Source organism: Coenobita brevimanus, chromosome 65 (genome assembly GCF_032717465.1).
Source record: "Coenobita brevimanus isolate Jiangsu-jjx chromosome 65, ASM3271746v2, whole genome shotgun sequence".
NCBI lineage: Eukaryota > Metazoa > Arthropoda > Malacostraca > Decapoda > Coenobitidae > Coenobita > Coenobita brevimanus.
The window spans coordinates 29,262,610-29,280,724 of NC_137018.1; the positions used below are offsets into that span (position 1 = coordinate 29,262,610).

Below are 18,115 nucleotides of genomic sequence, written 5' to 3' on the forward strand. Positions count from 1 at the left end.
ATGAAATCTGTGCAAAACAGAACAACACTAGTATTGGCTAAGCACAATATATCACCTGAATGAGGGTACAAAAGTCGTCTGTTTTATCTGACAGCGCGTGACGATTAATGTCCCAAACAAAGTTGATAGACTGTATTTTCCCCTGACCGAAATCTCATGGTAGATGTGGCGTGAAATGAGTGCAGCCAAGGTAGTCTTACGTGCTTTATTGATGTCATACAACTGTCGCGGCAAAAGTGAGCCTTATATCACTGCCTCTTATTATTGTTGTGAACTGTAATAATAATGCTGTAAGATAAAAAAAAATATGTACATTGATAACCTATCATCACTGCGTGCCATTACTCGCTGTCTGCGTTTATTTAGCTTAAAATATAGTTAATCACGCGCTTGACACTTTATATTGAGGAAAAGTTTTGAAGTACAATACTGCATATCCTATTTCAAAAAACATTATTGTCATCGTTTCATTCACTAAGGTTATAATCAGACTAAATTTGTAGCTATGAAGGGCATCGCTTAGGTCCGTTTTCCTATGTAGGAGAGGAAGTGGCCCGAGCGAATGTGTTATTACAGGGTTCGGCTGTACTATATTGTCATGGTATGAATGGTGAGGAGGTTAGTGATGCTTGAAAGTGACGCCAGTAGTCATCGTCATTATCATCATCCTAATTCTAACATAGCATTATGACCTTTACTGGGTAGGTCAAAGAGCAAAACTGATCTCTTCCGGAACATAAAGAAAAAGTCAGACATGCTTCTCCCCCAATAGGAGCTATTACTGCTAGACTTCTTCCTCGACAAGTGCAGAGCAGTGCAAATAAATTTTTTTTAGGTCTTTTCACTGCGCCAAATATAATTTTGTTCTGTGCCGCAGGGAATAAGTGGATAGGCTAGTATTATTTCTTACTCGTCACAGTCAGTAATAATAATAATTAAATATATTATATCTGAAGTCCTTTACAGTTATTATTTGCCCATAAGGCATTCACATACAAAACAGCTAAATATACCCTAAGCTATAATTACCGCTGTTAAAACTCCGACTTTATTATGAAGTGGGAATGTCAGGGGTGGAGACATTTCCCCGTAACCTGAACCCACAAACCTGCGCCAACTGCCAGTCACACACTCACACACGACCTTATATCCAACGCACTTTTATTTATCTTATTTATTGCTGTTCTCAGCTCCCGCGCAGTGGAAATTAATTAGTTTCGGCTTATTCGCGGCTTGTGTGAATGAGAGTAAGAATAACATGAGAGAAAAAGAATAGGAATTTGACTTGGTGGGATTTAATGGGGGGTATTTGGGGGTGTCGGTGAATTTTTTTTTAGTATGTGTTGATATGCTGTATTGTTTTGGCTTAGTTTCCGTGTGTGTCAGTAAAACAGTATAGAAAAGAGTCAGTTGCGGTCTGTGTCAGTCAGAACAAGGAGGAGAATTTAATTTGGGTATTAATGGGTAATGTTTGAAGATGTTTGTTATTTTTCATTTTTACGGTAATGTATTCTTAAGTAGAAGGGCAATACTCATGTAAGACCGAGAGAGGAGGGGGGAGGGCTGGGCGAATATGTGTAGCCTACGTTTGATGCCAGTACCAGCCTACAGTATAGCAGACATTTGAATTTAACCCCAGTAACAGTACAGACTACAACGTTCCGTAGGTAATTGACATACAGTAAAAGGAAACCAGCACTCGCGCGAACCGAAAGAAAACGAATGCAGTTTAAAAGGAAAACGTGTGTTATTTGAAGGAGAGCTTGTATGTTTTTCTCTCGCCTGATAGGCCGGCCACTTGAAAGGTTTATCAGGACTTGTAGTAGGGTGAAAGGTGCGGTTGTGGTCCTTGGCAACTGGACACCTTAATGGGCTCCTTGTGTGTGTGGAGAGGAAACTGAAGTATACCTTTGTTGGAACGATGGGGGGAGCGTATGGGAGAGTGCCAGTGCCCCCTCCCTGTGTGTGTGTGTGTGTGTGTGTGTGTGTGTGTGACATTTGCATTATAAATACTGCTAGTCTGAGAGAGAGAGAGGGGGGGGGGTAATTAGACAGGGGATGTGAGACCTTTAACCTCGGGTCGTCAGCAAGAACCCAGTCCAATCACAGGACACACAACAGGAGACAGGTTCCCCGTGCCCACCCAGAGGCTCCTGCCCTTATTAAGTAGATTCACATTTTTTCCTCCCGACAGTTTCGACACAGCCTGACTCATGGCGCCTACGCCTCTTTCGGATTTGTTTATTTTTCGGCTGGTGGGTGTTTGTAGTTTATTTGGTTATTATTTTTTTCGTGTTAAGTAGATGTGCGTTATTTATTTTCCCACCAGTTTGGACGCAGCCTGATTCATGGTGTCTGCGTGCACTGGTAGGGTTATTTTTCGTTTTCTTTCTCCCTCTCTCTTTTTTTTAATGGAGCACGATTGACTAGGAGCGTATATAAATGAGGTAGATGGGAGGAGAGGGGAACTAATAACGAAATGGAGAGTGTTGTGTCCCGGGAAGAGAGGTCGTTACTGGGTAGGGACAAAAACGGAGGCCTTTTGACGAGGCCATCCCTTACAGGTGGCGGTGTCTGTCAGCAGATAGATTGTTACATATTCATCACGGATTCCTATGGTTTCGACTTGTTACCTCGTGCGATCCTGATTATTACCTCCTGCAACGAAGTTGGAGGAGGTTATGTTTTCACCTATGTTCGTTTGTCGACACGATATCTCCAAAAGTTCTTGATGAATTATAATGAAGTTTTGTGGAAGGGTGGGCCTTGGGCTAAGAAAGAATTTATTAAATTTGGAGGGGGATGGGGGAATGCGGATCCGGATCCTGCAATGGCATTGGCGGAGGTATGCGCTCTTTGAGTGCTTTCTAGTTCTTTTTTTGTTTTGCTGGTTTCGTGTGTGTGTAAATACAGTATATATATATATATATATATATATATATATATATATATATATATAGTGTTAGAAGGGGAGTATATTAACTTTTAGGTCATGGACGAACTTAAACGATTTTTTTTTGTGTGCGCTACCATAAGGGGAGTGTGATCATTTCTGGGACAGTCTGGAGAGAGAGAGAATATATATATATATATATATATATATATATATATATATATATATATATATATATATATATAAAACCCTGAGAGTAAAATCTTCCGTCGTTAAAAAGAATTTAATAGATAAGTTGTCCCCCGTGAGCTAAGAGTCAAATATGGTCAAGTAGGTGAAGAGTGAGTCAGGTGAGAAAGGATTGAATCAAGAGAGAGGGTGGGAGGAGGGAGCATTTTCATATATCTCGTCACTCCCACAGTCTGACTCACATCTCTCGGGGAGAGGGGATCACCAGTCTACTCGTATATGCAATCGGCGACTATCAACAGTGAAAGTTGTCGAGGAAATAAGCTGAACAATTTTACTACCAGTTTTTCTATATGTATTGTAATGTCGCCCTGCTATTTTGAGATTGCACTTGTATATTTGAGAATTTGTAATTTTGTTTTTCTATCAACCTTTAAATGTATTGGAGTACAGTCACCTATCTTAGGACATTTACACCTCGAAGGTGGTATCTTGTGACTAGCATATATACTGTATGTACCGGTATATAGATAGACAAATAGGTAATTTATCAGTGTAGTTCCCATTTTACCTCCAGTATGAGAAGCCGAACTTAAGTTGAACAGAATTGTTTGGGAGTAGCAAGAATACGTTTTAAAAGTTTTTGTATTAATTTTCTTAGACTTTCTGTACGATAGACCATTAATATGCTGACCAAAATCATCTGGAGGTAACAGGAATAAGCCAAAGGAAGGCTTCAACAGACTGAAGGGGTTAAAACCTATTGTAGTCAGCCCCTAAAGACAATTGGGACACAGGATTTTACTCTGGCAACTTTAAGCAATTTTATTTGCCTGTAGGAAGCACCACGCCCTTTAAAGGTTGGCAGCGTGCGTTTTAAAGGTTAGAGTTGGTGGCAAGGAAAAAACAAAGTTGATTATCGGAACATTATTACAGAGAGAGAGAGAGAGAGAAGGAGAGAGAGAAATTAAAACATTATTGCAGTTATGTCCGAGATTATTAGATAATTGTTTTGTGTGTGTGTGAGAGAGAGAGAGAGAGAGAGAGACAGACAGACAGACAGACAGACAGACAGACAGACGGAGACAGAGAGCATGAGAACATAATTCCAATTGCTTGAGATAGATTATTGTTTTGAGAGAGAGAGAGAGAGAGAGAGCGTTGTTGTAATTAGTCCGAGAATGTTAGAGAAGGCGGGAGGGTTGATAAAGGCCTGCGTAAGTTTGTGTAATGTTAGTTGATAATGTATACAGTTAGTGTGAAAGTGTGTGATGAGCGTGGGAAGCGAGGTTAAGGGTGTGACCGTCAGCTGATCACGCCTTATATGGTGTGCGGTCCGGTCACTCTGCCCCACCCCTCACCTCTCCCTCATACCCTCCCTTACCTCTCCCTCATACCCTCTCTCCACCCTTATACCTTCTTATTGTCCCCTTATGCCTCTCTTATTATCTTTTTATTCTTTATCACACACTACTTTCATGATAAGTTTTTCAATATCATATACACCCTCACAAAACATTCATACTCATCATAGTCCAACAGCCTGCCTTTGTACCCCTTCATAATGCCCTAAATGTACCCCTAATTCTCTTCACACTACCCAGATAAATTCATTACCCTTTCCCCATACACTTGATTTATACTTGCCATGCTACCTCTCTACCCTCATATCCATCACACTACCCTTGTACCGTGCCAATATGCTGTCCCTAATACTTTATCCCTTCACGATACCGTCCTATTGACATTCACATAACCATTTACTCCTCACAGTGCCATATACCCCTCACTAGCCTCCTGTCTCTCACTCTGAACTCTTAACCCTCACACTATCCCTTTACCATTCATCACAGCGTCATCAGTCTACCTCTCACCCTGCTCCTTACCCCATCTACTAATTCTTTCATTACCCTATACTTCTTACACTACGCATCCACCCGTCACACTACCTCTGTATTCCTCATCACTGCGCCCTCATACGACCCTCACACTACCCCCACCCACCGTGACCACCATCCTATATTGTCCTCAGGTGATGGACCCTTATTGGATCACATTGGCACTCCATTGCTCTTTAACTACGTCGATCCTACACCACACGTCACCATTCACACGTCACCGTTGTTATTTAAATACACTTACTATCATCTCACACCATAATTACGACTACCACAAATGTAGTAGCTACCACACATTACAACTGCAACCACTTTCAGATTCCCAACCACAACCACTCCCACACACCACAGTCACTACCACATACCACAGCCAAAGCCTGCAACAACAGCTCCTACACACGTACCACCACTGACACACCACAGCCACACACTCAGCTGCCAGCTCTCACTTCTGACTGCAGTCATAACCACTGACACACACCACAACTACAACTACCGTACTACCAAGCTCATATATCCGCTCCTCTCATCTTTCTCTCCTCCTCCACCATCCTACCTACCCCACGGTCTAGCCCACTGAGGCACTGTCTGAGCCCGGCACCATCCTTCAGTCACCATTGGGATGTGATGGGGAGGGGACGTATGTTTGTGCTCCTACGCTCACAATGTAGGCATCCGTAGTGCTGTGACCGCGTCCCTTACTGCAGTTGAATTTCTCGAGACTGTTGTTAACGATGTATGACTTATATTGGACATATATATATTTTACGTGAATATTGATTGATTCGTCAGTTTGTGTAATTCTTATATGAACAGAAGACTACCCTTTTTCATTGGAGTGATAAAAATGGAAGTTTGGTGTAAATTTCATTTTCTGGTTAAAAAAAAAGTGGTCCCTCCTTGGTAAGGTTGGCCGTTAGTGGTGACAATTATGTAATATATATATATATATATATATATATATATATATATATATATATATATATATATATATATATTACATCATAGCGTTTTACCTTAAGTTCTGGTAGTATGTTCAGTACGTCAAAATATAATACCCGGTAGTAAGCAACGGTACTGAGTTACACCGTGTGACCTCACCAGAACAGAATCGTAGGCTGTACTGAACTTGCCCTTGCAACTTAATACGTAACCCCAAGTAGCATGTCAGTACTGACTTTTTTAGAGTGTGTTCACACGCTGACATATTAATCTTATGCCAACTGAATGTACTTGACAGTGTACCTTATAGATAATATTAAAAAGCCTAGAAATACACCCTTTGCTGTGAGTGTGCGTGACTTTATGTGAGTCATATATAAGTTGATCGTATGTGTTAGTGGAGATTTAAAAAAAAAAAAAAAAGCTTACAATTTGGATACACTTCATTTTGTAGGTACAAATAAATCGTATGTAATTCGAGTATACTTGACGTGTTCGTATATGTAAACCATCTGTAGTGTGAGTATCCGTGACACTGTGTGCTTACAAGTAAATTTTCTGCGATCTGTTTTTATGAGACAAAATGCGTCAACAGTTTAAGTATACGTAAATGGAAATAAATTGCACGTAATCTGAGAATACGTGACGGTACATATAAAGTATATAATTTGGGTATACGTGACTAGATAAGGTGTCTAGTTTGTGTATAGGGGAGGAGTTCATATGTACTCGTTCACACACACACACACACACACACACACACACACACACACACACACACACACACACACACATACACATACACACACACACGGACATAAATCGTGTGGCTGGTGGGTTTATTTTGTGTAATGTGTCTTAAAAAATAGTTAGTGGGATTGGTGGTGACATTTGGCGGGTGGGGTGAATTGTGTGGTGGTTGAGGCTGTTAGGAGCGGCCTGGTGTTGGTGGTGGTGGTGGGCATGGCATGGGGGAGGGGGATAAAGGGGAAATTGTGAGGGGAGAGATGGGGATTGTGGCATGGTGATGGTGGGCATGACGTGGAGAGGGGGATGAAGGGGAAACTGTGAGGGGAGAGATTGGGGTTGTGAACGGGATAGAATGGGCGAGGGTAAGAGATAGAGAATGAAGGGTGTTTTGTCATGAGGAGGAGGATGGGAGGGAGAGTGAAGTGGAAAAGAAGTGATTCTGGGAATAAGAAGAAGGAGGGAGTTGGTGATAATTACTAGAGAGAAGAGACTTTAAAGAAGTTGTGCTGAGGACGAGGATGGAAAAGGGAAGGAAGGAAAGCTGAGAGAGAGAGAGAGAGAGAGAGAGAGAGAGAGAGAGAGAGAGAGATGAGGGGGAGGGGAAGGAGATAGTAAGAGAGTGGTTGGATGAACGGGTTAGTGGTCAACAGGTGGTTAGTACATTCCTGGCCCTTGTACTCCTTCACTTTGTACTCACCCTTTATTTGTACGCCTTCGCTGCGTACACTCCCTCGTTATTTGTTTTCCTGATTTGTGTTTTATCCACCTGTTAGTGCATGCATCTTATACCCTCCGATTATCAACGGGTATAAGGAGAATGGTTCTGAATGATATAAAACGCGTAGAACACTTCAACTTGGTAGACCATTGTACAGTAGTATCATAAACTGAGTATGCTCCTCCTTTCATTACCTATGTTCATGCTTATTAACGTCAGCTTGTTGCATTATTGGACTGAGAAAGAGAGAGAGAGAGAGAGTCGTGCTGTAGGTAACAAAATAAGAGTACGGTTCTCCATGTATGTAGTGTCCAAAAGTAATACAATGGAGGGGAAAAAAATTATGTCAAGGTAGGGTAGTTACCTGATGCTGCAAATCTCTCTCTCTCTCTCTCTCTCTCTCTCTCTCTCTCTCAACCCTAATTCCCAGCTGAGAGATGCAGTGAGGCAGGATCCAGATAAGGCTAGCACAGTAATATATAAGACACTGACATTTAACGTACCCAGAATCACCACTACTCCCCAACAACAACGGCAACAACAGCATCCCGAAACAACTCACCTGGCACCCTTGAGCACCTGTGTATCTGTGTCAAGGCAGGTCGGGGGACTTGTGAATGGCTTCTTCAACACGAGTACGCCTTTTGATTTTACTCTTGCCACCGTCAGATGGTCGTACTCAGATGTGGGTGGATTCTCGTAGTGACTGGGTGAGATGCAACGAAATATCTTCCCAGAATCGGACACAGTTGTCTGGTACTGGCAAGAATGATTTTAAAAATATATGGAAGAAGCAATAAAAGACCCTCTGGCCCTGAATATAGAGCATAAAGTCAAGGTCTGCAATTTCTTTACACATGTGGGATTCCCAGCTAATGGAAAAAAAGTTTACCTGCCCGGTTATTATTAATTTTTTGAGCGAAATTTCATTAGGTTTGACGGTTTCGACACTGAAGAAATATTTGGCCCCGCCTGTCCCATCAGTAATAGAAGCTAGACTACTGTTCCATTGTAACTGCTTAATACAGAGAGCATGTCCGTCACTGTCCTCCCAAACGCGTCACGTCAAAGAGAGTTTTGTGTGCAGGGAAACATTTCAAGCCTATTTCGCTGCTTAGGAATGTTAGTCGTCACCGGAAAGTGAGAAACAGAAGAGGTGAAATATTAGGCTAACTTTAGTTCCCGGCTCTGCATTTACAGTAAAGCTTGTTATTAGACCGAAATCAGACAGTCTGATTTATATTGTCTGACTGTGTTGGTTGGTACACAGACTGGACAAAGAACACTACCAGATTTTGTTGGTTCACATTCTGGCCCTGCCGTTTCACACAGCCACCTTCATTATGTCTGTCGGTGAGAAATGTCTTGCCCAGAACCTGGCCCTGAGAGGCGGGGTGTTGTGTCCATTTTTATTCCAACCTACACGATCAGACAATTTGTGCCAGAATATATCCAGTTCTAGTCTCAGCATGAACAGGCATGTACACAGATAAACAACGTAAGTCTCTCTCCGTAAGTACCGGTACCTTGAGGGGGGAGGGAGGATTCTTAGGTGCGGAAAACAGTACTATCATGAAAGATTAACAAGCAAACAGCAACTACAACAACAGAATGGAGATCTTGGGAGAAGGAAATAAAAAAAAGTACCCAGAATGGAGACCTTGTGTGTGTGACAGTAAATAAATAAATAAATAAATAAGTGAAAAGGGAAAGAACAGTAGCATGTACACCTTGGGCATTGGCAGCAGTACATTAATAATAGAATAATAAAGAAAATAAAAAGGGGAAAGAATAGTTTGAGCACCTTAAGCATTAGCAGCAGTACAAAAAATACATACATACATACATAAACACACACACACACACACACACACACACACACACACACACACACACACACACACATATAAAGATAAAAAGGAATCAGTGAGTGGTCATTGTTTAGGGGACACCGGAAAATATAAGAATTGTAAATCAGTCAACCCAGAGCTGAATAAAATCGTCTGGAGATATCAGGAGTAATTAAAAAAAAAAAAAAAAAAAAGTTGCCCAAACTAAAGGGGTGAAGGAGTGTGGGGTGACGCGTGGAAGAGCAGGAAATAAATAACATAAAATATAAAATGGACAATAAAAGTAAGCAAAATAAATGAAAGTAGTAGCGGGAGTAGCCGTAGGCCAGAGGGCGGGGTGACGGGGACAAGAACAGGTGGCGGAAGCTGGTAGTGGGGTTTTTATGTCGCCCTGTATACGGAAGTGAGGGGGAAGGAACGAGGGGAGGGAAGTATTTAGCGGCAGGGGTGAGGGGAAAGTGAGCCGGTGTGGATGTTGAAGGGAGGAGAAAGGGGTAATCGAGTAGATGTGGAAGGGAAGGGAGAGGGGAACGTGACCGGGTGTGTGGATATGGGAGGAGAGAAGGGAAAGATAGTAAGTGTGGATATGGAAGCGAGGGGAAAATGGAAAGTTTCTGGGTGTGGATATGGAAGGGCAGGAAGAAGTGGAGGAGATTAATATTGAATGACGCGAAACGGGGGGGGAGGGGGGGGCAGAGTTTTGTCAGAGGTGAAGATAAAACAAAATGGAAGGGAAAGGAAATGAGAGTTAGGGGAAATGAGAGTTGACATTATAGGATATGGGGTTGACGTACGGGAAGGAGTGATGGAAGAGGGGGAAGGAAGAGCGATGGAAATGAGGGAAAAGAGAAAGGCGAATGGAAAAAAAGTGAGGAGAGATAACATTAGTCTATTTGAGAGGGAAAAGGAGAGAAGAGCTGCTATGGTAGGGAAGGGAGAGAAGGGAGGAAAGGACACAAGTGTGATAGGGAAAAAGAGCTTTGACGAGTTATTGGAAGGGTGGGGGACGAGAGAAAGATGGGACACGTAAGAGAGAAAGGGGAAAAACGTATGGGAAGTGATAAAACTAAAAACGTGAAGAGTGGGGATAAGAAGACGAAAAGAGAAGGGGAGAGGGGAAAGAAGCAGGAAGGAATTGAGAGAGGAGAATTTAGAGGGAAAGAGGGCGAAAGAAGGTAGAACATTTGAAGAGGGAGATGAGAGGGAAGAACAGAGTATAGAGAAAGGAAAGGAAAACAAGAAAAAGGGGAGAACAGTAGAAGGGAGGAGGAGAATGGAGAAGGGAGGAGAGGGGAGATGAGAGAGGAGGGAGCAACACATCAAACCAAAAGCCCTTAACAATGGTGATGGACAGTTCCTTATAACCAACACACCCTCTCTGTCTCTCCCTAGTCTGTTCTCTATCACCTTAATTCAGTATCTTTCCATCGTAGTGCAGAAGATGTGCCGTATAGTTTTTTCTGTTTTCAGTTCTTCCTTTCTTCATACCAACGTTCTCTCTCTCTCTCTCTCTCTCTCTCTCTCGGTTCGGTTTATTAGTGTGTGTGTGTGTGTGTGTTAAGTTCCCGTATTTCCATCTTTATCATCTGTGTATCCCTCCTTCGTTAAAGCGTACTGACCACATGAAGCAGAATAAATGGATAGGTTGTTATGGGAAACGTTGGATAGGATGGTAGATGGTGGTGTAGATTGGGAGGGAGAGGGTGTTTGGTTACCTATTGTGTGTTGAACAGGAGAGAGAGAGAGAGAGAGAGAGAGAGAGAGAGAGAGAGAAGACGCGGACGTGGGGGATGGACGGGGAATGATGGGGAAAGCGATAGGAAGAAATTCTGAAAAATAAAAGGAAAGAAGAAAAGGAAACAGCGTGGAACAGGAGAGAGAGAGAGAGAGAGAGAGAGAGAGAGAGAGAGAGAGAGAGAGAGAGAGAGAGAAGTATGTGGAAGTGAAACAGGTGTCAGGTGATAACTCATTAGCTTTCTTAGACACGACCCTGTAGGAAAGATACATTACGTTGTTTACGGGAATCGACATCAATGTGTAACGACAGCTGTGACTATTTTACTATTTGTTTTTCTGTTTTATTCTTTTAGCCATCCATCCATCTGTCCATACATACATAGGCCTACATACATACATACATACATCTCATAGCCTTTTGTACAGTGCATATAAAACACACACACACACACACACACACACACACACACACACACACACACACACACACACACACACACACCATCATTTCCACAATATGCCTGCACTTGACTGGGGCATTGACCTTTAGTGTTACGATTCCAGGATCAGTTTATTTAACCTGTTGAGTCTTCATGGCGTGTTATATATTTCATTCTTGCTGTCTCCAAAAGATTATGTTCAGTTTAGGAGCGACTTCGAACTAGGAGTATTTGAAACAGCGTTCACTTACCTTTTCACTACACAGATTCTCCTCTGCGATTAATAAAAGCGTCTGGAGATAGTACGAATAATCCATTAGAATACAGTACCCTATTCCAAACGTTGATCTGTCTCCCTCTTGACTCGACGAGTTTTTATTCACTGATTTCACCTAGTTACCGCTATTTTGTCACCTCTGTAAATTGACGTTTTTATGGTTATTTTTTTGTTGCCTTATTCTCTACATATATATATATATATATATATATATATATATATATATATATATATATATATATATATATATATATATATATATATATATCGTAACTACCAGAAAATAATAGTTTGAGAACTTTATAAAGATTACCTATACTTTTATAAGAGATGGTACATAGCTGCATTGTGTATACCTGGTTGAAAAGAACCAATATTCAGTATCATTTATACTCAGCTTCGCAGTAATAGAGAACGTGTCTGTAAAAACTTTTAACACGGCGCTGTAAAGAGAAGAAAGAATAAGTTCATTGTTGGGGCATCAGGCAATCGGATCGGCATTCGAGAAAAGTGATTTTGAATTACAGGCTAAACATGTGAAATAAATGAGTATAATCACTGAACAGAAAAAGGCAATAAAATAACAATGGTGGTGGGCACATAATGTAAGAAACAAAGCACGCGTAGAGGATGAAAGAAAAGAAAACGGATGTTGTAGAAAATGGTGATTGGAAACTTGGGCAGTTGCTTCAGGAAAGAGAATGAAAGAAAACTAACAGCTTTATGAAAATGGCGAACAGAAATTTGTAAAGGACATGAAAGAAAACGATTAACTGGAGAAAATGGTGAACTTAAAAGGTGGACCGCGTAAAAGCTACAGTCGCCTCACCAATGGGCCTTTCCTGTCGTGTGGGCGTGACGGGCTGTGTGATGGGCGGCACGGGCTGTGTGGGCGGGGTTGGACTAGCGGGCAGAGATTCAGCAGGAGAGTGACTTTCCTACAGCCTGCCCAACAGCCACTCACTTTCCCCTTCAAGCCATGGGAATACACCTATACCTATTATAACTGGCCGCCTGGGTTTAATTTTAAGGTGTGAAGGTGTATTGTGTGTGTGTGTGAATGCTGAGGGTGTGTAATTTAATCCCAATATCTGAAGAACCAAACCACATGAAACTTAACCCCTTTGTGTGACTCTTGACAACCCACAGACGCACACAAACTTCCGCACATGGGGCTGATGTACACATGAGGCACACCCACGCGCACGCAAGTCAATACGGAACTTGCCGTGATATACAAACATAGGCACACGGGGACAAATATGGAGACGCCAGCACATACTGTACAAACAGATACGAACATACATACATGCATACATACATACATACATACATACATACATTCATGCATGCATGCATACATACATATACCATACACATAACCCATGTGCATGCATACATACAAGCTTAGTAAATGTGTATAAGTTTACACGCGCCACATTCAAACACAAAGATATATAACCTTACACACACCCGTGCATGCACAAAACCTACGTACTGTTGCTTACGTACAAGCTTAGTAAATATATATAATAGTACACGCATCACACTCAAACGTACTCGTACTTACATAACCTTACCCACACAGCCGTGCGTGCACAAAAACATGAAACGCTACTACAGTATAGGCCTGTCTTGTAACACAGTACAATTAGATACATACATATGCTGTACACCAAATCTCTCTCTCTCTCTCTCTCTCTCTCTCTCTCTCTCTCTCTCTCTCTCTCTCACCTCCTCCTTTTTCGTTTCCACTTCCCTTCCTCTGCCTTCCTTCCCCTTTTCTCACACGTTTTCTTCATTTAATCATTGCTCTGCCTCCCCTGTTGCATCCCTTCCCTACCCATTCCGTTTATATTATCCTTCCCCCTGTTTCCTCCCTGTCATGGTGTTTCTTCATCTCCACTTTGCCACTTTCTTCCTATACCTGCTTCCTCTTTTCCTTTTTTTTTTTTTTTTCTTCCATGGTTGCCTAAACTTTTCTTCTTCCTCACACATGGCCTAGTCCCCTCCTTTCCTCTTTCCCTCATTCATGGAGGCCTTTTCTTCTCCCTTCGCCCTCTTCCCCTTTCCCAGATAACTTCTTTCACACTGTCTCATCTCCCTTATCCTTTCTCACGTCGTCCCTTTTTCACCCCTCCCCCCACATCCATGGTATCCTTCTCGCCCCATCCCCCACAGTCTTCCCTTTCCTCTTCTCTTCCCATGATTTCCTTTGCTTTTCCTTTCGTCTTCTTACCTTCGTCCATTTCCTTTCCTTTCCTTTTGCCTTCCTTTCCTTCTTTCTTCTTGCCTTCCCCCACGTTCTTCCTCTGCTTCTCCCCCTCATGCTCAGCTCTCCTTTTCCCCTATCGTGGTCATTTTTTGTGGTATGTCGTGGGTGTGTTGTGGGCGGGGTTATTTGTAGGGCCTGGACAACGCCCTCACCTCTCCTAACACCACCTGCCACACTTATCACCATTATCACCAAAGTCACTCCACCTTAACTTGGACGAGGTTTTTGTCATTTTGGAGCTTTTTTATTACCATATATGCTATTGTTCTTCCATTTTAACATGGCCGAGATTTTCGTCCTTTTTGCAGCTTGTATTACGTATTTTAGTAAAAAATATGGCAGTATGACTACTCTATACCACTTCCTTGTGACCAGCATAATATTTTAGTGTTAATCTCCTGTTACAGCTTAGCATTTAATGTGGATGGATGTCAGATTTAGGCACAGTTAAAGTAGAAAAAGTATATCTACTTCCATCACACCCTGTCATCATTAACAACCATATTATCTACGTTTGCCGTCACTTGTGCTGCCACCATAACATCTAGCAGTAGCGCTTTAGGTGGTTTGGGAAATTTAGAACATCTTTCCCTAAGTGATTTATTCCGTGCGGTATACTCAGTTATTAGCATTTTGTAAAATACAGTATTGATAAAACTATTTCTGTTAAAAAAGTATATAAATAACATACAAGAGAATATTAAGGTATAATAAGTAATATGAATAGCCAAGGAAGGGGTGCTACAAAGCCATTATGCCACATAGAATATGGCCCCATACGAGCTGCCACCATCATCACTTATTCCACACCTGTCACCATTATCACGAGACATCCAAGCCATGCCCATCACTCCTTGTCTTCATTACCATATTGCGTTCCCCTGTCACCCTCGACCATTTGTGGTGCGTATAGTACATCTGATACCAGCATTTTTATTATAACTAGCACCATTAGCACTATCCACACCTGTCACCATTATTCATTCATCACCATTACCACAAATACATACATCTGTCATCATCATCAGTATCACTCCTAACACCATTATTTCTCCATGCCACCATTACCACAAATCCACATCTATCACCATCCCTACATGCTACCATAATCGCACTTGCTGCAGACACTACATTACAGTAATTATTCACCTTCATTACAATTGACACCTTCACACCTACCATCCTCCTCCTCATTCTTGCTGACTTTATTTCACATTCCACCTGTAATATTATCATTCCCATTATCACTGTAATTGGTACCATCACACTCAGCACTGATTCACCACATCTATCATTATCCATGTCACCATCATCAACACACATCCGCCTTCCATCACACCGGTCACCACCTTCACCACACCTGCCAGTACAATACCACCAGTACCATATCTATCAGCTTAACCACACCTACCACCATGAACATACCTACAACCATTAACATACCCACAACCATGATCACCACATCCGCAACGCCATCCACCAAAACTGCATCCACTGCCTCCACACCTGCCGCTACCTTCACGATACCTGCCAGTTCAACCATTAATTACCGATCTCCACTACCATCATTACCATCAGCACACCCATCACCACATCTACATCATTACTACCACACCCATCCTGCTACCAGTTCCGTTCCTACCAACAGAAACATGTCCCACACCCTCTTCCTGAACAACCAGTTTCAGTTGTAGGTGTGTGGGAATGCAATTACTGTTGTTGAAAAGACAAATTATCCACTGCCATTGCCACAGTTGTACCTAATGCCACCACCACCAGCTATCACAATGCATACATACATAGCTACCATCACTGTATTTTTGTTGACATAGAAGAGTCGTTTTTCTCTCTCTCTCTCTCTCTCTCTCTCTCTCTCTCTCTCACACACACACACACACACACACACACACACACACACACACACACACACACATTATTAGTTATCCTTCCATATAATTGCCTCTTTGCAACATTATGTTCTGTTAACTACCATTTACATGCACAGCAACCATTCCAACCTTGCTATCACTCCCACACCCCACAGCTGCTTGCAGATGTCCTTTCACTTTTTCTGTATTGGGTAACTAAACACAGAAACACCCCATTCATTTGCAGTATCAACTAAAGGAACATTTGGTAAATCTCACTGTGGTTTTGTTGTTCTACTTCACCATAACAAAATATGTGGTTGGAGAGCAGTTGAAAGGTCAAAGATGCCAGTCCAAGAGGTTGTGGGTCTGTTCAGTATGTTATCAAATGTCCAGAGATGCAAGTTCATGAGAGGGTAGTTTTGTACTGTAAAAATGCTATTATATGTCCAGAGATGCAATTTCAGGTGAAGATAGTTTTGTATTGTAAGGATGCTGTAAAATGTCCAGAGGTGTACAGTATGTTCAAGAGAGGGTAGTTTTGTTCAGTAGGAATGCTGTCAGTAATCCAGAGATGAGGATTTAAAACAATGTAAAGTTTGTAGCATAGAAAGTTCTTTGGTGTAATACTACATGAAATAATGGGGTAATAAGTGAAGTAGCTTCCTAAGAACAAGTATTTTTGAATCATAGTTGGTAGCCTAATAATTTGTCAGTCAGCTGGAAGAGCTTAGTGTGTCATTGTTGGTAATGTTAACACCATTCCTTCTAATATTAACTTTGAAAGCCTCACACATTACCAACAGATTATGAATAACATTTATTACATCGAAGATAAAAAATACTTTGCATATAAGTACAGTTACAACATTTGACATATAAATTATTGGAGATATACCAAGAAAGATATATAAGAGTGTTGGATACACTTTATTTTAACCATAGTTACTTTATCTTAGCTTGGTCCAAATTTCATCCTCTTGTGGAGTATTGTATGTAACATGGTGTCCAAAAGAGACAGTGCTGCTGCCTTACACCATTAATGTGGCTCTTCTTCCTGACTGACATCATAATGTAATGTTAATATACAGTATTGTTATAAATCAGCATTCAAGATAGATACGTGACTGTTTTAGGCCAAGTTAAAGTAAAAAGGGTATAATGGTACATCAAGTAATGTGTAACAGTTAAATATAGGCAGTCCTCATGATGAATCTGGTATGTTTTCCAAAATATTGCCTGATATTTTCTCCCCCTTTGTAATTGGTACTGTAAGAAGGGGTGACCTGGCATATCAGCTTGCAGGTACCAGTGCAACATTAATAGGTACCGTAATATTTCAATAAATTAATGTGGATCTTATATATACAGTATATATAGATAGATAGATAGATGGATAAATAGATAGATAGATATAGATATATATGGAGCCTCCGTGGTACAGTGGTAAAGTGTGCGTTTTTGTACACTGGAGAGCAAGGGTTCGCTCCCCGCCAGGGTAATAAACTTTGGAAGCGTTCTCCTGGCCATGTACTGCTTTGGCGGACACCAGGGGTGCTGTGGTTGAACCAGTGTCACATATTGTAAAGTATGTTTGCACCCAGTCAGCTTGTTCGAGTCGATTACACTTGGTTCACAGACTACACACACGCATCCAAAGCCACAACAACACTATAATCACACTTACAAGCACTTCTCACCCTACATACAATCTCTACCAGACAGCCTAAGCCACTTGGTAGAGATACATAGCCTGTATCGTTCCTGCTTCGGGAGGGATAGGCCGGTCCTGCAGTGGACCTCAACGGATGATGATATATATATATATATATATATATACATATATATAGGCTATATGGCTATATATATATATATATATATATATATATATATATGCATAAATATATACATACATAAATAAATATATATATATATATATATATATATATATATATATATATATATATATATATATATATATATATATATATAGTGTGTGTGTGTGTGTGTGCAAAGGTGATGTGTAATGAGGACTTCCTGTACCAGTTCTTAATGGTGATAATAACCACATGACTCTGGTAACTTATTTTTCTTTTTACTAAGCCCATCACCAGATGATTAGATTTTACTATGGAAAGATTATTTTACTGTATTTTGCTGGAAGGACATGGTAGTGAATTGGTTAAATGCTATGTCAAATCCGAACGATTCAAAGCACCTTCATTCTGAATAAAATTGCCTTGAAATGGCAAGAATAGAATAAAAATTATGCTCAGTA

General features: G+C 41.2%; 1 protein-coding gene across 3 annotated transcripts in view; it reads left to right on the plus strand.

Moving 5' to 3' along the window:
• cher (filamin A protein cher) overlaps nucleotides 1-18,115 on the plus strand; it is a 204,281-nt gene that overhangs the window by 106,919 nt on the left and 79,247 nt on the right. The gene's annotated exons all lie outside the window — the stretch shown is intronic.